This window comes from Podarcis cretensis (genome assembly GCF_951804945.1).
Source record: "Podarcis cretensis genome assembly, chromosome: 2".
In the NCBI taxonomy this organism is placed as follows: domain Eukaryota; kingdom Metazoa; phylum Chordata; class Lepidosauria; order Squamata; family Lacertidae; genus Podarcis; species Podarcis cretensis.
The window spans coordinates 100686461-100709228 of NC_137171.1; the positions used below are offsets into that span (position 1 = coordinate 100686461).

Genomic DNA, 22768 nt, shown 5'->3' on the forward strand with positions numbered 1-22768 from the left:
CTCAGCCCCACTCACCTCACAGAGTGTTTGTTGTGGGGGAGGAAGGGAAAGGAGAATGTTAACCGCTTTGAGACTCCTTCAGGTAGTGATAAAGCGGGATATCAAATCCAAACTCTTCTACTCTTCTTCTTCTTCTTCTCCTCGGCAGGTAACAGTCCTGGGCACACTTGCTGCTGCAGCCCACCAGACTACAGGAATAGCAACTCTGCACGGTTTGCATTTGCAGAATGTTTTGCAGTTTTTGCACTGATCGCTATTGCCACAAGTGCATGCACCACCACAAACACACAGACAGTCCTTGATCTCTCCGGAGACTGAGCCACGGTCCTGGTGTGTGGTTAGGGGTTCATCCCCTTTTAACTGGAGATGCCCAAAATCAAACCTAGGATCTTCTATGTGAAAAGCAGGTGATCTACCACGGAGCCCTGACACCTCATTTCCTCTCCTTTAAAAAGAAGAGATGATCATATTGAATGAATTGAGTCCCGTCAGCATATGTTAAAATCTGAACTGGCAGCCAGATTTTTCCATTGAAATCAGCTGCTTGAGGGTGGGGCGGGGGGGAGAGAACAGCAAAATAAAATTCCTCCAGCAGCTTTCGTTCATGCCTTGAACTTTTGGTCCTTGAGATATTAGTGGGGGCATAATTCTTTCTCTTCCCCCACTCGTTATCTTTACTGTAATGGAGGCTCATGATTAAACCATTTTACAATGCCTTTGAGTTATGCTGGGCTGTATTCTGGAACGCCTTTGTGTTTGTTGCTCAGCTAGATTCTAGAATGCCTTCAGATTTTATTTTATTTATTTGGATTTATATACTGCCCCTCATCAAAAGATCTCAGGGCAGTTCACGAGATAAAACATGAGATAAAAGCACAAATAAATAGCTGAAACAGAAACAACAAAACAATAACCCCCCTCTCTTCCACAAACATATTAATGTTTGAAGAGGAACATTTTCACCTGTCACCTAAAGATATGTAATGAAGGCGAACCTTCCTGCAGAGAGCATTCCACGAATGGGGAGCCACCTTCTGGAGCTCTCATGGAGAAGGCACACAAAGAAGGACCTCAGAAGATGAACACCGAGTCCAGGTCAGTTTATATGGGGAGAGGCAGTCCTTGAGGTTTTGCGGTCCTGAGCCACGTAAGGCAAGTTGTGCTAGAACGCTTTCAAGTTTAGTTTTGATACAAGCTCAACTTATCCAACTACGCATACAACAGTACAAGATGGAACATAGCATAAGGAAAAAGCTAAAATAATGCCCTTCTCCAATTTGCCCTTGGGAAGTGGGAGCCATTTTGCGTAACATAAAGCGGCTCCAAATGAATGGGCGTCTTTATATTAAGCTCAGTGTGCTTTGGATTCAACCCCAAACCTAAGTTGTCTTTCCTTTTGATAAGCCTTTCATGTTCCAGATCCCCACCCACCTTGTCAGATATCAGCAGCACCGGAGGAAACAGAAGTTGATAAAAGTTCCTTTGTAAGCCGAAATAATTTTTATCAAGGTTTTTCCTCTTGAAAGCGGCCCATCCCTTTCCCTGAGATTAGCGAAATCCCTGTTTGCAGCAATTAACTTCAAAAACTATGGAAGAAACGTGGGGGAGTCCAGTCCTTTTGTTTCTTTAAAAATGTGTGCTTTAAAAATACAGAATTGCTCTGAATAGTGCTTGGAAGTGTGTGAGATGAGTGTGTCGACTTGCAAATGCTCAAATATTATAGTACATTTTCCTGCTAGCTGCACCTGTGCTGGCTGGCTGTTGCTACTCTATGTTAGCCTGCATTCACATGAACAGAGAGAATGAGCTGGTAGGGGGATTTCGAGGTGTGACTCAGGAGTTCAGTACTATTTATGTATGTTTTGGCTTCAGCTTCAGCCCAGCAGGGCTGGATCTGAGTACGGAAAGAGCATTCTGAAGACAGGATACCTCTGTGTGACATTGCCAAGGCAGATGCAAAATCACTTGCACCTCCACCACAGTCTTGCATGATGCTCAAACAGTCCATAATATTACCGATTTTTGCATAGATTGTATTGGGTGGCCACTTATGCCCGGGGGGGGGGGGCAGGGGGGATAGGAAGAGGAAGAAGAAGAGTTTGGATTTGATATCCCGCCTTTCACTCCCTTTAAGGAGTCTCAAAGCGGCTAACATTCTCCTCTCCCTTCCTCCCCCACAACAAACACTCTGTGAGGTGAGTGGGGCTGAGAGACTTCAGAGAAGTGTGACGAGCCCAAGGTCACCCAGCAGCTGCATGTGGAGGAGCGGAGACGCGAACCCGGTTCCCCAGATTATGAGACTACCGCTCTTAACCACTACACCACACTGGCTCTCAAGGAGAGAGGGAATTGATCATACACACCCCAAAAAGAACTCAAGAGGATGCAGAAGGTTTGCATGAAATATATTCATAGATGGAAATTTAGAAATCGTTGCTATAATTTATTTATTTATTTATTTATTTATTTCATAACATTTATATACTGCTTGATTGTAAAAAAAAAAAAACCAAACAGCAACACACACACACCCCAATGTGGTTTACAAACAGATAAAACAACAAAATCAAGAAAAATGTGCAACCATGCTTTAAAACATACAGAAGTTAAAATACGGAAACAGATTAAAATTAAAACTTTCTAAGCATCTGGGTAGACTTATCTAATCAGAAATGTTTCTAGCAGGTGTCGAAAAGAGAGCAGTGAAGACGCCTGCTTGGTCTCAATAGGCGGGGAGTTCCAACGTGCAGGAAGTCTATAGAAATTTTAAAGTTTTTTTTTTTAATGGCATTAGATATAACAGCAAAGCGAGAGATTTTCATAGAGGAAAAAATGTGCAAAGGTAAACAGCAGCAGGGTAACCATGACATTCCAGTTTTCACTTTATTTTAGTCTCCTGAAATGTTTGTTAAAGAGAAAAGGGGCCCGTTGTTTGCTGTTCAATTGAAATCTCACATTCAATATTTGCTTTTTGTTGCCTCCTTGTGCTACTGACTCCAGACGGGTGGTGCTGCGACTTGAGGAATCCATGTTTTGGACTGTGGCTGTGAAAAGACCCATCGTGCTGCTTTTATCCCGGGGGGTGAAGAACCCACTGCCATTTCACCCATTATTCAAACCGCTTCACTTTCTCCCACTTCTCCTCATACTCTTTCTCCCACTCCCGCCAACCCTGATGACAGAAAACAAAAGGGTGGCTCTCTCTTTCCTCACCCCCACCCGCAGTGTCGGAATCAAATAGTCAAGACACTGAAATGTTCTTAAATAGTCTGAACCCTGGTTCCCAGAAGCAGCTATGGTGGATGCATACACATTGCCAAAACAGAAGATATATATCCGCAGAAAAGAGGAGTAAAGAGAACACCGATTTTCTTCTTTCTTTCTTTCTGTCTTTCTTTCTGTCTTTCTTTCTTTCTTATATATATTTTTATTGATTTTCCATTTAATGTTATACATTCACATCATCATTATCCACTATACCGTCCTGGCTCTTTAAAGCCTGTCAACTTCCTTCCCTCCCACCTCATGACTTTCGAAATTAACCTTTATACTATTGTAATTTATATGTTTTCCAGTTCTAATTAAACTCATTACAGAATGGCTCGAAATTTAAATAAATGTAGAAGGATTGAAAATTTCTCATTACAAGTCAGTGGCGTAGCGTGGGTTGTCAGCACCCGGGGCAAGGCAAGTAATTTGCGCCCCCTAACCCATGGATTTGCGCCCCCTAACCCCCAGATGTTGCGCCCGGTGCGCCCGGCCCCCCCTGCACCCCCCACGCTACGCCACTGTTACAAGTCATCAGACAACCCAGCTAGTGATGTTAATTGCTTACAATAATCTTTCAGATATCGTATAAATTTACTCCAATCCTTTTGGAATACTTGATCGTGCTGGTTTCAGGTTTTTCCTGTCAACTTTGCCAGTTCTGCAAAGTCCACCAATTTCATCTGCCACTCTTATTTCATTGGTTCTTCTTGCTCTTTCCATTTTTGGGCTAAAAGAATTCTTACCACGGTTGTTGCATACATAAACAGTCTTTTATCTTCCCTTGGTATCTCTTTACCCACTACAGTGGTACTTCTGGTTAAGAACTTAATTTGTTCTGGAGGTCCATTCTTAACCTGAAACTGTTCTTAACCTGAGGTACCACTTTAGCTAATGGGGCCTCCTGCTGCCGCTGTGCCGCCGCCGCGCGATTTCTGTTCTCATCCTGAAGCAAAGTTCTTCACCCGAGGTACTATTTCTGGGTTAGCGGAATCTGAAACCTGAAGCTTCTGTAACCTGAAGCATCTGTAACCCAAGGTACCACTGTATACCCAATAAAAAGGCTTCTGGTTTTTGAACAAAAAGTATTTTTAAACATTTTCTTTAACTCATTATATACCGTTTCCCAGAAAGCCTTTACTTCTTTATAAGTCCACCACAGAGAACACCGATTTTCATAAAACGTGCATGTGCCAACACACAGAGACACACACAAATGTGCTGAGCTCCCTGAACCTCAACCGCTCTCCCGCTCAGCAAGGGACAGCAACATTCAGTGTTGAGAAGCCATGGAAACAATGCACTGGACCCTGGCGCTACCCTGCAAGTCGCTACTATATGTGCGGAACATAGGAAGCTGCCTTATACTCCATCAGACCATTTGTCCATCTGGCTCAGTACTGCACAGACTGGCAGCAGCTGTCCAGGGTTTCAGGCAAGGTGCATTCCCTACCTGGGGATCTCTGGAATGGAACCTTCTGCATGCCCTGGGGCCTGCTCAGCCGGCCCCTCTTATTGTCCGTTACCTTTAAACTGAACTTGGAACAGAACTCCTTCAAACAGAGGACTGCAAAGAGAGGGTGGTCCATGGCTACTAGCCATGATGATTGTTTTCTGCCTTCACGGTGGGAGGCAACTACGCCCCTGAATGCCAGTTCCTGGAAAGCACAGGTGGGGGAGAATTCTCTTGTGCTCAAATCCTGACCGTGGGTACAAATTTGCCATCCGGATATGCGCATCAAGTTACAGACGTGTTAATACATTCCATTCCATTTACCATTTTTAAAAAAATAAATAAGGTTCAATGTATGTTCGAGCAGATTCTAAAACTGCCCCCAAAAGCGGGGATGTCAACCTAAACAAACAATTCCTTCCGCAGAAAAAGCTCGTAATAGCGTAGCCAGGGAGGATGCGATGCAAGGAATCTCCCCTTCTTGTTCATAAAGCAGCCACAGGAGGGATGCCTCGATCTGGATTGAAAGAGCAGCACTGGGGAGGATGTTATTGGGTGGTTGTTTTCATTTCAATTATATATATATTGTGGTTTTTGAGGTTGATCTCTTCTGTGAACCACCTAGAGACCTCCGGGTATAGGGTGGTATGTAAAGTCTAACAACAACAACAACAACTGTTCAGTCACTTTGAGAAAAGGACATTGGACTGGGCAGGTCATTGGCGTTATCCAGCAAACTCTTCTCATGTTCATATGTTCTTACGACTGTCCTCTACAAAGAAGGACAAATGGCCAGCCTAATACTATTCTGCTGACTTGCTGCTACCAAGGAGATAAGAAACTGTATTTTGCCTGAACTAGCGCTCTCTCTCTCTCTCTCTCTGTGTGTGTGTGTGTGTGTGTGTGTGTGGTTCACTCCATTGATTTACTGGCATTCCTTCAGTGTATATCCTGCTGCATTAATACCCCAAAGGTTTCTCAGGACAAAATGGACAGGCTACACCCAATGACCCTCATGGCAGCGGAAGAATCAACTGAGAAGTCCCTTCTTCTCAGAGCTGAACCCCAGGGCCTGGGAAACCGACAGGTGAAAATGGCTTCGGAGCTTGTTCTGTTCCTTTCTTTCTTTTTCTCCCCCTGCGGTGCTAAACTACACCAGCCGTCCCCGCTCTGACAGCTGCGTGCTTTATTGCTGTCCCACTTTTATTGCTTTGCTTTCTTCCCTTCCTCCTGCTTTTTTCTTTTTAAAGCGGGGTGGGGTGGGGTGGGGGGTGAGGTTGGCAGTGTTTAAAATTTATAGCCAGCAGAAATAACTGATTACTCTTGGCAAATTAACTGAAGGGATCAATTGTTCCATATGGGAAAAGCCAAAGAACTCGGGGCTCTATTCACGAGGGAAGACTGATGTGCTAAAGGGCAAAGGAATGCCACTTTTATTGTGTGGTAGAGAATTTTCACATTCAGGTCCAAATTCCAAAAAGAAAGCGTGGTATTCAGGGACCTTTGCTCCACGAGGGCCATGACTGGACTGCATGGGTGAGCAGACAAGGGGATGTCCCTGAGCACAAAGGTTCCCCGTTCATATCTTACTATCTTGTGGAATGTAGGACCCTCCATCAAACAACCCTCCCAAGTGGTGCTCTGAGTGTTGGACAGGGCAGTTCCTAGCACAGATGCCATCCAAACAGAGCAATACGGGGCATATTAACTTAATTTCCAATCTCCATCCTTCTTTACATGCAATAAATACAAAGCCCTTGCTGCGTTTATAGTGAGTGACACATCTACAATATGCAGATGGTTTTTAAGTGCTCTGCTTTTATGATACACAGCAATTGGTTCCTAAAAGAGGTGAGAGGAAGGAGAAGAAGAAGAAGAAGAAGAAGAAGAAGAAGAAGAAGAAGAAGAAGAAGAAGAAGAAGAAGAGGAGGAGGAGGAGGAGGAGGAGGAGGAGGAGGAGGAGGAGGAGGAGGAGTTTGGATTTGATATCCCACTTTATCACTACCCTAAGGAGTCTCAAAGTGGCTAACAATCTCCTCTTCCCTTCCTCCCCCACAACAAACCTAACAGACTTCAGAGAAGTGTGACTAGCCCAAGGTCACCCAGCAGCTGCATGTAGAGGAGCGGAGAATCGAACCCGGTTCATCAGATTACAAATCCACCGCTCATAACCACTACACCACACTGGCTCTCAAGGAGGTACTTGGAGTGAAGGGTTTGTCTTCTCTCTATGTTTTTGGTCAATGCAGTTTGGCCTCTCTTTTCAACATGTGTATTCTTTTACAACTGCTTTTACAGTTGCTATCTGTTTACCCCGTGTGGTCAGTTAGCTGGCGGATCTCTATAAACCCAAGGCTTCCTCCTGTAGTGTTTATGGCAAATCAATTCCTTCATTGTAGCTAGGATTCTAGGGGGAAAAAATTCTGAATAATTTGTCCCAGGCCTTACAGTGATTTGCTAGGAGGATAAGAGGACACTTTGGAGTGAAGGAAAGGAAGCATTCTGGCTGTATTCCGGTGTAGAAACAAGGACATTAAAATGTCTGTGTTTGCCTTTGAAATTATCAGTCACACAAGAAGAGCCCATGTACTCCAGCATTATGTCCTTACAGTGGTCAACCAGGGAAGCCCATGAGACGCCAAAAAGCAAGATCTGAGCAGGTAGCACTCTCTGCAGTTGTTATTCTCAGCTCATGGCTAATGTCTCTCACTGGTATTTTCTGAAGGCTAGAGTGCACTAGGACACACACTTCCCAAATGGGATAAATGTATAGGTAGTGATTCTGAGCTGAAGCGATCCACATCTGACATTGTTTTCAGCTACAGAACAGTCCCAGGATCAAAGTGATTAATAGACCCGTTTTTTGTTTGTAGAGCCCATGTGAGTGTGTGATTGGGCTACGATACAAAGCACAGATTTTGGCTCACAGCTCAAAAATGCTATTTATTTTTTATTTTGTTTATTATTTATTGCATGGGTGCTCGAGGTGGCACACATGGTTCTCCACAACTACCCTGTGAGGTAGGTTAGGCTGAGAGGCCCAAGGTCACACCCAGTCTCCCAGGATCCTATCCTGACACTCTAGCCACTATACCACACTGGCTCTATTAATCCACTTGGCTACTATTTATCCCTTTCATACTCCTTCTCTCATTTGGATAGTATGGTTAAAGAACACCAGTGTCTGTGGCACACAAGGGAGTATATGTCCAGGACCACGGTCAATCATTTTTAAGACAGGCAGTAAACAACAGCTTCTAGAGACAGTGCTCAAATGACAAAGAAACCAGAGGGGTCCTGGCCTCTTTGTCTGTTGTGATGGCCTCTTAGCTTTCAGCTGCTGCTTTTTTGAAGACTGGGGTGGCATAATTTGGATTGAATTGAAGTGTGTGTGTGTGTGTGTGTGTGTGTGTGTGTGTGTTGGGATTTGTGAATTTGACTGAGGGCTACCTACCTTTTCTCCCATCCTCTGGGCCTTGCTGTCATTCTACAGATCCTCTGCCAAGTCACCTAGCCTACAACCAGAATCCGGAGATGGGTTTATTGTTTGACTAGGATGGATGCTTTAAAGCCCTAAATGGCCTTGGCCCAGGATACCTGAAGGAGCATTTCCACCCCCATCGTTCAGCCCAGACACTGAGGTCCGGCACCGAGGGCCTTCTGGCGGTTCCCTCACTGCGGGAAGTGAGGTTACAGAGAACCAGGCAGAGGGCCTTCTCGGTGGTGGCGCCCGCCCTGTGGAACGCCCTCCCGTCAGATGTCAAGGAAATAAACAACTATCCGACTTTTAGAAGGAAAGTTTTTAATGTTTGATGTAGTTGCTTTTTTATTATTGTTGTTGCTTTTATTATTATTGTTATTATTGTTCAGGCTTAGCCCTAGCTATTTCACCCCCTGAAGGGATCCCTCTATACTGCTTTACAATTCCTTCGGAGGCTAAACGAAGGGCCTTTACCTGTGCCCGTCTCAACTGTTTTCCTACAGCAGTTCTGTCGGGTCGTTACTCCAGAGTTTCCATCGCAAATAGAACATGCTCCTGCAATGACACGGCTCTGGAGACTATGGAACATGTAATGCTCTTCTGTCCCAACTGGACAGATGAAAGATCTCAGTTTCTAACTCCTCTCGTGAACAAGCTTCATCTCCCAATCCAGCCTTGGATAGTGTCCCTTCTTCTGCAGGATTCTGACTGTTGGATTACCGAGATGACAGCTAATTTCCTGCTTAGTGTGATGAAGAGGAAAGCGGCACCAACTCCTTCTTTAATACCACAGATGTAGTCGATATGCCGCACAATCGAACCTGTTTTTTGTATTCCCTGTCACTCGATGTTTTAAATCCCCCGTTACTTTTGTTATCCCCATTTTCTCAAAGTATTCGCCCAGGACGACATCCACTTTTATCTCCCCACCCCCATTTTATGTTGTTATTTCTATGTATATTATGCTATGGCCGCATGGCTAACGCAATAAAATCTATTAATTAATTAATTGTTATTGGTGTTCTGTTGGGAGCCTCCCAGAGTGGCTGGGGAAACCCAGCCAGACGGGTGGGGTATAAATAAATATATCATCATCATCATCATTATAGAATCCTGCTTATGTAGGCCCATATAGTAAACTGCATAGGCACATTCAGTTCTGATTTCCAGTCCTACGCATGTTGGATTTTGTACACACAACCATCCTATTCAGATGTTTACATCTATGCATGGATATCTACTGAGACAGACACGCCTGTTGAACAAGATAAACAGGTGTTGTATTACTACCTATCACAATGAGAGACATTAGCAGGGATTATTGTCCGTTCTAGGCCTTGGATATCACTCAAGGAAATGTTTATTATATCATATCACAGGAAGATCTCTTCTGCTGCTCTGGATAGTGTGTCGGTGATTTGCTTGTAAATTTTAAGAGAACAGAAGTGCTCCACATAACTGGCGTGAGATTCAAAACTAAAGCGAGAACTTATTGTCCACCAAAGCAGGAGAAGGAAAAGAAAAGGCGTTGGGAGGGAGAAGGAAAGACTGCAGTTTATTCAGCACCAAAATCAAAGGCTTGCCTTTTTGCAGCTTTTCCCATCTGGGAAATAGAATATTTTGGGTGGTGGTGGAGTTGCTTTCATCTGCAGTACTGATAGTGCTTTTGGAAACCCAACAACACAGATGTCCTGCAGTTTGGGCGACTAATTTTAACAAGCTGCTCACAGTGTTACAAAAGACAGATCTGTTGGCCTTTTTACTTCGAACCACCTCATTTGGACAAACAGTCGCCACAAATAGCACATATGTCATATGGGATGGTCTCACATGCTGGAGAGAAGAATGCAACTGCTGAAGAGTTCGAAACTGTTTCTCGGGCCAAGGATTACAGAAGTGAGATGGGGGAGTTGAGTTTTCAGAGTTGATTTTCAGACGATCCATCACATTATGCATTATTTTGTACTTGTGGAAGAGCCTCTGAACACCAGACTACCCACTCACAACTTTTTGCTTTTCTTCGTGGCAGACAAGGGTACTCTGAGAACAATCCAACCAACCTTTTTAAAGATGCACTGAATTATTATTATTATTATTATTATTATTATTATTATTATTATTATTATTTTACCCACCGTGCAAAGACATTTCACATTTGCATTAGAGTACTCTGGCAACTCTCTTTCCCAGTAGTAATGTATGGAAGTGAAAGCTGGACTATAAAGAAGGCTGATCGCTGAAGAATTGATGCTTTTGAATTATGGTGCTGGAGGAGACTCTTGAGAGTCCCATGGACTGCAAGAAGATCAAACCTCTCCATTCTTCAGGAAATCAGCCCTGAGTGCTCACTGGAAGGACAGATCGTGAAGCTGAGGCTCCAATACTTTGGCCACCTCATGAGAAGAGAAGACTCCCTGGAAAAGACCCTGATGTTGGGAAAGATGGAGGGCACAAGGAGAAGGGGACGACAGAGGACGAGATGGTTGGACAGTGTTCTCGAAGCTACCAGCATGAGTTGACCAAACTGTGGGAGGCAGTGGAAGACAGGAGTGCCTGGCGTGCTCTGGTCCATGGGGTCACAAAGAGTCGGACACGACTAAACAACAACAACTCTGGCAATGGATTTTGCCATGCAGTTTGCAGAACTGACCCCACCAAGGACTCATCTGGGCTTATAGAAGTTGGTTGCTGGGGAGTTAAGTGGTACATCACCTACTTTGTATACAAAAGGTGCCAGGTTTCAGGGGTAAAACCAGGCTTTGTTTCACCTGGGTCAAAGACCCAGTATGGAACAGACACCCCATGGACATTTCTGTACACATGCAGACTGCGAGCCTCAATGGACACTTCACCCAGGGCAAAAAAAACCTGGCTGGCCTCCTACGGCTCTGCAGGTTTGATCCCTATTTTCTCTGATAAAAGGGTCTTTGGTAGGTGTAGGGCATGGGTCAGCAAACTTTTTCAGCAGGGGGCCGGTCCACTGTCCCTCAGACCTTGTAGGGGGCCAGACTATCTTTTTTGGGGGGGGGGGAATGAACAAATTCCTATGTCCCACAAATAACCCAGAGATGCATTTTAAATAAAAGGACACATCTACTCATGTAAAAACATGCTCATTCCCGGACCGTCTGTGGGGAGGATTTAGAAGGCGATTGGGCTGGATCAGGCCCTGGGGCCTTAGTTTGCCTACCCATGGTGTAGGACTTGCAATGACCCTTGCTTGAAAGGCTGAACTGCTTCAAGGTTGGCAGGTCGTAATGTCTCCCAATCTTTGCTTTTCCATTTCAAGCAACGTGGAGAATTGCAGCTGAATTTTTCCTAATTCAGGGATATATAGAGAGCTTGTGTGTGTGTGTCCTGTCTGTTATGTCCTATCCACAGTAGGTAGCTGTGATATAGCAATGTAGTTGAGGAAGGAACAATTCCCCTTTAAGAAATAACAAAAAATATATATATTGCACCATTCCTTTAGTAACTTTTTGTTTTCTAAAGGTAGGCTAAAAATGTTTTAGCAGTAATTGCAACATGAGGGAGATCAACAGGCTGTTAAAATGGCACAGGCTGGAAATGCTAGCTAAAAGGGTTCAGCCTGTTGTTCTGAAGGCTCTGCACCTCTTCACCTGTGAGAGCCAGTGTGGTGTAGTGGTTAAGAGCGACGGACTCGTAATCTGGTGAACCGGGTTCGCGTCTCCGCTCCTCCACATGCAGCTGCTGGGTGACCTTGGGCCAGTCACACTTCTTTGAAGTCTCTCAGCCCCACTCACCTCACAGAGTGTTTGTTGTGGGGGAGGAAGGGAAAGGAGAATGTTAGCCGCTTTGAGACTCCTTCAGGTAGTGATAAAGCAGGATATCAAATCCAAACTCTTCTCTTCTTCTTCACCTCCCCATATCTCAATGGCAGAGAGAAAGATAAGCTTGTGACAGATTCCTGCTTTGAGAATCATGATGCTTTGTCAGAGCAAGGTACCACTTAGTGATGCGGAATCTGGGAAGAACTTTATTTTCTCCTTCAGTTCATACCTTGCTGGGTGCAGGGATTCCCCCAACCTACTGCAAAGTATGCCTGATTACGCCCAGGGACTCCAGGCATAAATCACAGACAATAACTGGGATGTACTCGCCATCCAGGCAGGAAGCTAATCAAGTTGCCTGCCCTCAGGTTGTTACCCTCACCAGGACTAGGATAATATAGGATAATTTTTGAAAGCAGTGTCATTTGTGTCACACCAGAGTACATTTTTCCAGCAGGTCAAAAACCCAGCACTTATTTAACATGGGTTTCAAAGCCATTACCTGCTCCAACATCTGGAAATGCTTAGACCTTCAAATCTCTTCATTATTTATATGGCAATCTAAGCCACTAGCTCAAAATCTATTTTAGAGTTCCTGCTACCCTCCCTCCTTCACAAAAGGTGCCCAAACTCTCCCCAAAGCAAAAACAATGGGACATTAACTATGGTCACATTTGCACATACATGCTTATCATTTTAAACCCGTCATCACATGATGGCTTTCTTTGAGTCATAACGGATGAAACTATACAGGCAGGGCTTCCACATCACGCAATTTCTCTCAGAGGCAGTGGATTGTAACTGATGTAAGTCAGAGTGGAACCCAATGAAGTTGATAGACTTAAGTAACTTGTTCCTTCATTTATGTAGTGAGATTCATTTGCATATTCATCTGTCAATCATTGACAAATGAGGAATCAGCCAATGTACGTGTTATATGTGGATTGGGGCTTGATAGAATAATCAGAATCTGGGGGGAAATTAATTGCTAAAAAGAAGAAAATCTGCTTTTTACACAGCAGATAAAGTGCCCTCAACAAAAAATATCACAAAATATCACATGCCATGGGGTCATTTATTTTTCTTAAGGGTTGGATTCATATAAGCTGTTGAGTGCACAGAATGGGGTCCCCTCATGCGACAGGACTTTCCCCCCTCTCCTCCCCCTCCCGTGTCCCCTAAATCTACTCTGGAGGGTTGGGGGGAAACCCAGAACAAATTTAGGGGCATGCAGAGGACACACAAGAGAGGAGAGGGGGAGAAAGTCTCATTTTGTGACTGGGACTTATCCCCTCCTGCACATGCCCCACTTAGTGCTATGTTGAATTCCACCCTAAGTACATTATTATAGGTATTCATCATATTATATATTTCTCTTCCACATTTCATGTTCTTCATTCAGTGCCGTGCTCCTAAATACAGAGGGGAGAGAAAATAACTTTCCCCTAAGGAACCAATAATTCACACACCGCGGCTTTTCTACATATATATACAAAACTCTATTGCTAGATGTAAAACAAAAGTGGTATATTATAACTGGCAACTACATTGTTTGAACTTCACAATCTAAATACTCGGGCTGCAATGTGTAATTGACTAATTGACTGAAAAAAGTGTCCCAATCATTTGTGTGTGTTTGTATAAATACAAGTACTTTTAAGAACTGGAGAGAGCAAGCACCTTCTTAAAATAACCATACTCTCCTTTCTTGCACACAAATTCATTTTCTAAGACGATGCCTGCCAGACAGATGTGTGCATTATCTAAAAGCTTACAAACTATACTCCGGGGATGGGGAACCTGTGGCCCTCCAGATGTTATTGGACTCGGCCCCAAACGAGAATGGCCAACGGTCAGGGATGAAAGTAATTTTAGTGCAAAGACATCTGGAGGGCTGCATGTTCCCTGTCCCTGCTATCGTTCTTGGGCGGTATCCAACCAACTCATTCCATCATCTTAAGGAATTTCACTCACACAGTGGAACTTTCATCCATGTGCATACCATGCCCTCTTCAAATCTGCCCCAGAAGGTTGGGAGAACCTCAAAGGAGGGGGGAGTACCATTGCATAGCTGAAAATCCCAACTCTATGATTCTATGATGGGTTGCTTTCTACAGGCTCCTTAGTCCTATTGCTTAAAGAAGAAGGTACCTTCCATCAGATGATGTGACTGGCTATGTCAGTTGATGGGCAGGTTGCCTTGAGCTGAGGAAGATGGCTTTGTGATGGGCCGAATGTGGCCCATGGTGCAACTGCAGCTGGCTAGGTTGAGAATTTCCTTTTTTGGTACTGCTTTCAAGGAACAGTTTCCTTCCAACCACAATGCAGATGCAGTTTGGACAATTTTTTTGTTGTTTAGTCATTTAGTTGTCTCCGACTCTTCATGACCCCATGGACCAGAGCACGCCCAGCACTCCTGGCTTCCACTGCCTCCCGCAGTTTGGTCAAACTCATGCTGGTAGCTTCAAGAACACTGTCCAACCATCTCGTCCTCTGTCGTCCCCTTCTCCTTGTGCCGTCAATCTTTCCCAACATCAGGGTCTTTTCCAGGGAGTCTTCTCTTCTCATGAGGTGGCCAAAGTATTGGAGCCTCAGCTTCAGGATCTGTCCTTCCAGTGAGCACTCAGGGCTGATTTCCTTCAGAATGGATAGGTTTGATCTTGCAGTCCATGGGAGTCTCCTCCAGCACCATAATTCAAAAGCATCAAGTCTTCGGCAATCAGCCTTCTTTGGACAAATAGCTCATATTATAGTTTGGCTTGCATTTCCACCTGTGAATGTTACTGCGCTTCCCTTCCATACCCCTCCAACAATTAACATATGAAGCACGCATAGTGAAATGCCGTTGTTAGAATCCTTATCTCCACACGCAACCGATGTTCTTTATCATCAGTTTATACTACTGACACCCAAATAATATTTATGGCTTTTCTCAGGTGCTCCAGTATTCTTAAATGGCCTAAGCGCTTCTCTCTTCCCGCCAGGTATTGAAAAGAACTTGGCTTGCTCCATTACTAAGGTCCAAGGTGAGGATCTGGAGTTCACGTCACCTTCCCTTGCCTTCTGGCAGCTTGCGTAGCAACCCACGTTTTATGTAAGATGGAATATTGTCCTCCGCCAGAAATGAGTTCATTTTGGCAAAGGAGCCACTCTCAGAATGTTGACGCTCACCATTGCTTTCCACGAAATCACACAGCTGTGTAGAGCATCTGACCTTCTCAGGACCCTTGCAAGTGACCAGCTGGGCCTGGAGTTGAGCCCAGGGCTGTTTTTTTGCCAGTGAGGAATCTTGCATGGCAGTCACAGTGATAGAACAGAGAGCCTGTAACAATGTTTTGCTTCTGCTGCAACTAATAAAAAAATGCCACCAGCACACAAAACAACTCATTGCCCTCCTTTATAAATAAATGCACCCCCAACACATTCCTCCTGTTTGGAGCCTTTTAGCTGAATCATTGCAGCTTCTTTGCTTTTATTATTGCTTTAAATTTGTGTGTGTGTTTTAAATGCTACTGGGGGGCGTGTTTTGTTTTTTGAGCAGCCTTAGGAGCGTCTATAGATTTTATATATATATATAATTTTTATTTATTTTCAATTGTACATTCACAACATAATTATCCACTATACCGCTCTGGCTCTTTAGAGCCTGTCAACTTCTTTCCCTCCCATCTCATGACTTTCGAAGTTAGCCTTTATACCATTGCAATTTATACGTTTTCCAATTCTAATTAAATTCATTACAGAATGGCTCGAAATTTAAATAAATATAAAAAGATTGAAAGTTTCTCATTACAAGTCTTCAGACAACCCTGCTAGTGATGTTAATTGCTTACAATAATCTTTCAGATATTGTATAAATTTACTTCAATCCTTTTGGAATACTTGATTGTGCTGGTTTTGGATTTCACCAGTTCTGCAAAGTCCATCATCTTCATCTGCCACTCTTCTTTCAGGAGCATCCATAGATTTAAAACATATACAGATATTTGAAGCAGAACATTGGGAACTGCAGGACAGAAAAAAGAAAACACTTCTTCAGGCAGTACATAGTGATACTATGGAACTCGGTCGCATAGGAAGAGGTAATGGCCACCAAATTTGTCTAAAAGAGCATTAGACAAATTCATGGAGGAGAAGGGCTAATGACTGCTATTACTTTATGGAAGCAAATAGGATTAAAGAATCCTTAGACAGTTCTGTAGTTCAGAACTAACCAAACTGTATATAAATGTATTCATGTATGTAACTACAGCGGCAAGAATGTTACTTGCAAGAATGTTTCTTGCCCAAAAATGGAAAGAAGAAGTCCCAACAAAAAAAGAATGGACACAAAAACTTTCAGAATATACAGAAATGGTGAAACTTACTGGAAAAATAAGAAATCAAGATAGCAAACCTTATAAAAGAATGGAAATTGTTTATTGAATATTTACAAATAAACTGCAAACAGATAAGAACATTGGCAGGATTATTGTAATAACCTGCAGTTTTATAAGAGTTTTTAAAACTCTTTTAAAATATTTGTGAGGTGTTATCACTCAGAAGTATTACTCCCCCCATCACACACACACTTTAATCATTACATGTCTTTGAACTCTGCCTATAAAAAACATTTCGCAATTAATTGTAATGATACCAGTTAGTTTCAGGAGTTATTCCCCACATACCTCCCAAGGGAGAAAATCTCCCAGAATCTTAATTATTTCATCTGGATGACCTGCCTTTGTAAATTCAGCTGCAAGCCTTTATCCATTATTGCAAAATTGCTGGACTTTTAACATACACACATACCCCTTTAAACTTAGCAGATTGGCATCCTGTCTTCCACTATTTATTTATTTTTTAAAAAAAACAGCAGAGGGGAAAAATAATTGTTTGAATAAGAGGCTTATATTAGAACCACTTCAGTATTTATAATTAGTGTTTCCAAGTGGTCTAATAAGGGAGGGGGGGAAGTGTTTGAAAAAGCCCATTTAGTTTTGTAGTTGTTGTTGAAAGCAGATACTGAATTTCTCACAGGATTCTGCTCAAAGATCTGAAGATAAGTGCAGTCTGGCTGAAGTACATTGCAAGTAGATATGCTAGAATGAGTGGAGGGCTGTGACCCTCGATATGTTGTTGAACTCCAGCACCCACCAACCCCAGCCAGCATTCATTTCGCCTTGAAAGTACGGGCACCTTGAAATTAAGAAGGCTGTGAAAGAGGATCTAACTCTCTAGGTCCACATTTCCATGCATAAGCAACAATGCCACTTGAAATAGCAGACTAGGGCTGAAGCAGTACTTTTTTCTGGCGGTACTCGAGGGTATGCAGTACCGGTACCTCTTTGTTGTTGTTAAAAAGTGTGACAAATACTGTAACAACTTCATTGTGGGTAAATGTAAAGGGTAAAGGGACTCCTGACCGACTCTGGGCTTGCAGCGCTCATCTCACTTTATTGTCTGAGGGAGCCAGCGTACAGCTTCTGGGTCATGTGGCCAGCATGGCTAAGCCGCTTCTGGTGAACCAGAGCAGCGCACGGAAACGCCGTTTACCTTCCCACCCGAGCGGTACCTATTTATCTACTTGCACTATGATGTGCTTTCGAACTGCTAGGTTGGCAGGAGCTGGGACCGAGCAACAGGAGCTCACCCCGTCGCAGGGATTCGAACCGTCAACCTTCTAATCGGCAAGTCCTAGGTTCTGTGGTTTAACCCACAGCGCCACCTGCGTCCCTTCTCATGGTGGGTACCAGCACCTATTTTTCAGGGGGAGCAAGCACTGGGCTGAAGAATACATGGTATGGCAAGGAGAAACATGCTAAGAGGAAGGCACGCTTGGCAAATCCACACTGCCTGGAAACCAATGTCCCCACTGTGGAAGGATGTGTGGATCCAGAATTGGCCTCCACAGTCACTTACAGACTCAGTGTTAAAACCGTGTTTATGAAGGACAATCTTACTCAGCTATGAGGAGGAGGAGGAGGAGGAGGAGGAGGAGGAAGAGGAGGAAGTATGGCAAGTTAGAGGTCTTTCATCAGGCAGATCTGCTTGTGAGTCAGCCATCTGAGATGGTAAATTGGGCTGCTGGCTTGCAAGCTTTGCATGTGCGTAGGAGGAGCCAGGTTTCTCCTCGTTCCTATTATTTATCTCCTTGGCAGGCATGGGATTTGCCTAAATCATGTTATTGTTGCAGCCTAAAATGGAAATAATAATAATAATAATAATAATAATAATAATAATAATAATAATTTTATTTATACCCTGCCCTTCTGGCTGGGTTTCCCCAGCCACTCTGGGCTGCTTCCAACAAAAGATTTAAAATACATTAAAACATCAGTCATTAAAAACTTCCCTAAACAGGGCTGCCTTCAGATGTCTTCTAAACGTCAAATAGTTGTTAATTTCTTAGACATCTGATGGGAGGACATTCCACAGGGCAGGAGCCACTACCGAGAAGACCCTCTGCCTGGTTCCCTGTAACCTCACTTCTCGCAGTGAGGGAACCGCCAGAAGGCCCTCAGCACTGGACCTCAGTATCCAGGTTGAACAATGGAGGTGGGGACACTCCTTCAGGTATACTCGGCTGAGGCTGTTTAGGGCTTTAAATGTCAGCATCAACACTTTGAGTTGTGCTCAGAAACGTACTGGGAGCCAATGTAGGTCTTTCAAGACTGGTGTTATGTGGTCTCGGCAGCCAATCCCAGTCACCAGTCTAGCTGCCGCATTCTGGATCTCTTCAAACTAGTTATTTGGGATCTGGCCTAAGTGTTGAGAATTCCATTCCACCTTAAGGGACAGACGGGTGGAATTGTTGCATGTCACATGTCTGTAACACATTCCAGCACAGTATGCTGGGAACTTCCGTTTGTGTATAGTTTTCTATTTTGCTTTGGATGCGAAGGAGATTAGACATGTTTTCCTTTTGTCCTGATCTACGCTGAATAAACCTGCTTGTATATATGCTCACACAGCCTCTCGTGCCACTTCTGTTTGTGCAGTGCTTTCTCTGCTGAATAGTGTGCTCAGTATTCTGAAGCTGCAGATTTATGCTGCACCAAAGATTGCCCAGCACACTGGCGGTGGGCTGGAGCCAGCTGGGGGCCTGCCAATTGCCCCCATTTCCTTGGGTGCATGAGAGGAGACTGCTGGATCAGGCCAATGGCCCTTCTAGTCTGGCATCCTGTGGGATGCCTGTGGGAAACTGGCAAGCAGGATTCTCCTTTCCTGTGGTTTCCAGCAACTGGTATTCAGAAGCATTGCTGCCTCTGACAACGGAGGGACATGGTAGCCATTATGGATGTTAGCCTACTTGTGAACAGTTTCCTTTTCCATTGCTTTTAAAAAACTGTTTAATTTTACAATTGCCATTTAGTTTTCTGCATTGTTGTAATTTTACTACTGTTCTAGTAATTCGGGGGTTGTTGCTGTTGCTTAAAAAAGAAATGCAATATTGAATTGTAAGCAAATTATGTCTTGCTATTATTTATTAATTTGTGAGCCACTTTTTCCATGCGCCTCAAGGGGATTCACAAACATGGCATTAATCCAGCTAAAAATAGTTTTTTTTAAAAAAAAAGCAGTACAAACACAACTACTGAAGACAGGTTTTCTTAAAAAAAAAAATCTGGCTGGAAACATTTGCTAAAACAACGATGCCGTCAATAATTTTTGGAACGTTCTCATACTCTGTGTCTGTTGTATCTCAACGGGGAAGCTGTTCCACCGAACAGGGGCAGCTGCACTGAAAGCTCTGCTCCAAGGTGCTGTTTGTGTGGCACAAGCTTCCGATATTTGAGGTGCTTTAAGGAGAAACTGCTGCAGAATGCAGTGACCTGCTGGCTATGTAAGAGATATGGCAGTTGTCTCAAGTAACTGGGTCCTGAGCCAGTAAATAAAATTTGTGCTCCTATTTTTCTACTCTGGTGAACAAAAATCAAAGACACGCAGAAGGGAAGTCGAGACAATTGGCCTATTCTTTTGGCAAAATGAGAGCTGGTGAGGGTTAGGGTTAAGGTTATGGTCCGCTGTAGCATGAGGAAAGCTAGGAAGAATATGGTATGTAAAAGCTTAGATTCACATTTTTCTCTCCAACCTACCCCCACTGCCCACCATCTGTAGTCTCCATTCAGTGCAAATTCTCTTCCCACACTTGGTCTTCGGTTTGATTTTGAGAACTGAGTTTTCCTCTTAAACCCTTTAATGCAGTTTGATTTTGTTTAGGGGAATGGGGCGGTTAGGTATTTTTAGACCCTAGATTTAATGGTCCTATGGCAGGGATTGATAGAAGCTCTGCAGATGTTGGTGTTTTTTATTTCACATACTCCAACTTGTTGGAAGCTCTCCCTGCAATGCTGGGGCCCCTTTTGTTCCTTCTGCTCTGTAGAGTCCCAGACTTCTGTCCCAAAGCCTTGTCCTGACAACACCTGCGTTTTAAGACCATTAGAACAGAAAAACCTAATATCTGTTCATTCCCTTGCTAATGTAGGGAGTTCTCTGTGTTATTTGTGCCAGTTCCTTAATTTATTAATTAAATGGTGGCTATTAGGTTAGCCTTCCCCTTATTCTAAATGATGAAAATGAGCTATTTATAAGTTAACTTGATTCCAGTTTGGCTGATCTATGAAAAAGAAGACCAAACAGAGCACCAACTGAATTACAGTATATAAAAAGCTTTCTTTCTCTCTGTGTGTGCTTATATTCCACCCAATCTCATTTTTCGTAATGCTAGAACTAAGGGACTGATCTAATGAATCTGAATATTGGAAGATTTGGGACAAAAGAAAGTACTCCTTTACACAGCGCATAGTTAAGGGTGTGGAATTTGCTCCTATGAAAAGCAGTGATGGCCCCAACTTGGGACTCAGCTAAAGGTAAAGGTAAAGGTACCCCTGCCCGTACGGGCCAGTCTTGACAGACTCTGGAGTTGTGCGCCCATCTCACTTAAGAGGCCAGGGGCCAGCGCTGTCCGGAGACACTTCCGGGTCACGTGGCCAGCGTGACAAAGCTGCATCTGGCGAGCCAGAGCCGCACACGGAAACGCCGTTTACCTTCCCGCTGGTAAGCGGTCCCTATTTATCTATTTGCACCCGGAGGTGCTTTCGAACTGCTAGGTTGGCAGGTGCTGGGACCGAGCAGCGGGAGTGCACCCCGCCACAGGGATTCGAACCGCCGACCTTTCGATCGGCAAGTCCTAGGCGCTGAGGCTTTAACCCACAGCGCCACCTGCTACACAGCTGCAAATGAAACATTTTAAGTGCAATATACAATGTGACACTAGATGGCGATGGTGAGCCTTATGGAAAATTCAATGTATTTTTTAAAATGCTTTTTTTTTTTAAAAAAAAAAAAAAAGCATTTTCAGAATGTTTTTTTATTCTACCTTGGATGGCTTTTAAAGAGGATTAGACAAATCCATGGAGAAGGCTGTCAGTAGCTACTGGCCATGATTTGCTGTGTTCTGCCTTCATCATTGGTGCATCATTGAATACCAGTTTCTGGGAATTGCAGGTGGAGAAAACTGTGTTGTCCTCCGGTCCTGCTTGCAGGTTTTCCAAATCTTTGCCTCTGTGAGAACAGGGTGCTCAACTAGATGGCCCAGTGGCCAGACCCAGCTGGCTTTCTTATGTTCTTAATCTTCCCAGAAACACAATACTCCAAGGAACATCTCTCTCCATATGAACCTACCAAGACCTTGAGATCATCCTCTGAGGCCCTTCTTTGTGTGCCTCCTCCTTGAGAGTTCTGGAGGGTGGCAACATGAGAACGGGCCTCCTCTGCAGTGGCTCCCCATCTATGGAATGCTCTCCCCAGGGAAGTTCACCTGGCACCTTCATTATACACCTTTAGGTGCCAAGGGAAAACATTCCTCTTCAACCAGGCCTTTGGTTGACCTGATCAACATCCCATACCCTTTTAAAATGTGTTGTAGAAGGGGGATTAGATTGTTTTTGTTTTTGTTTTTTTATTATGTATTCTGTGTTTTTCGTAGTGTGATTTTATGTCGTGAACCGCCATGAGATCTACGGGTATACAGAGTGGTATACAAATTAATTAAATAAATGAATGAATGAATGAAAATAAATAATAAATCTTTGAGCAGGTCACAACATATTATGAACGTAATTGTAGAACATCCCATCCCTACATATTTTTTCAGCAGGCCTTGAAAATGTATCTGCTTTTACGGAAAGGTTTTAACTGGGTAGTAGAAATTTGTGGTGTTTGTTTGTTTTGATTACACCATGTTTAATTGGGCTAATTGCTCTTTTTTTAATGTGCTTTCTATTTTAATATTAACTACTCCAGTTGTTTCAGAGCTTTAAATGATACGTGCATATAAGAGCTATCCCATATTTTATTTTGGTTTCATGCCTTGTGAGGATTTTTCTCTCTCTGGAAATATATATATTTATTAAATAAGTAAATAAATAAAATTAACCTGTGTTTGATGTCAGCCTCTCCACATTTCGGAACGAAGTCTGAGCAGTGTCACTTCACATCAGGCCTAGCTTTTGTTGGTGGTGGGGTGAGTCGCAGCCAGAAAGAACCCCCACCTCTAGTTTGGTCAGTCAAGGAACAATGCTGGTTTGGGTGGTATCTCCACAACAAATCTCAAATGACTCGGTGTGTGTGGTTCTCACGTGCAACATCATGGTAAAAGCCAGAATGGGAAAATTAGACATTATCTAAGTTGTGCTTCAGGTTCTTTACAGCATTTGAATAGCCTCCTAAAACCAGGTTGGAAAAGCCAAGGTCTATTCCTATGTGTCACGTTAAAGTAGCATCTCCAGGAAA

The 22768-nt window shown here is 43.6% G+C and overlaps 1 long non-coding RNA gene across 1 annotated transcript; it reads left to right on the forward strand.

Moving 5' to 3' along the window:
- Nucleotides 1-5613: 5613 nt before the first annotated feature.
- LOC307209302 lies at nucleotides 5614-15375 on the forward strand. Its single transcript, XR_013835529.1, has 2 exons — nucleotides 5614-5807; nucleotides 14977-15375. It is a non-coding gene; the product is annotated as an uncharacterized lncRNA (long non-coding RNA).
- The last annotated feature ends 7393 nt before the right edge of the window (nucleotides 15376-22768 follow it).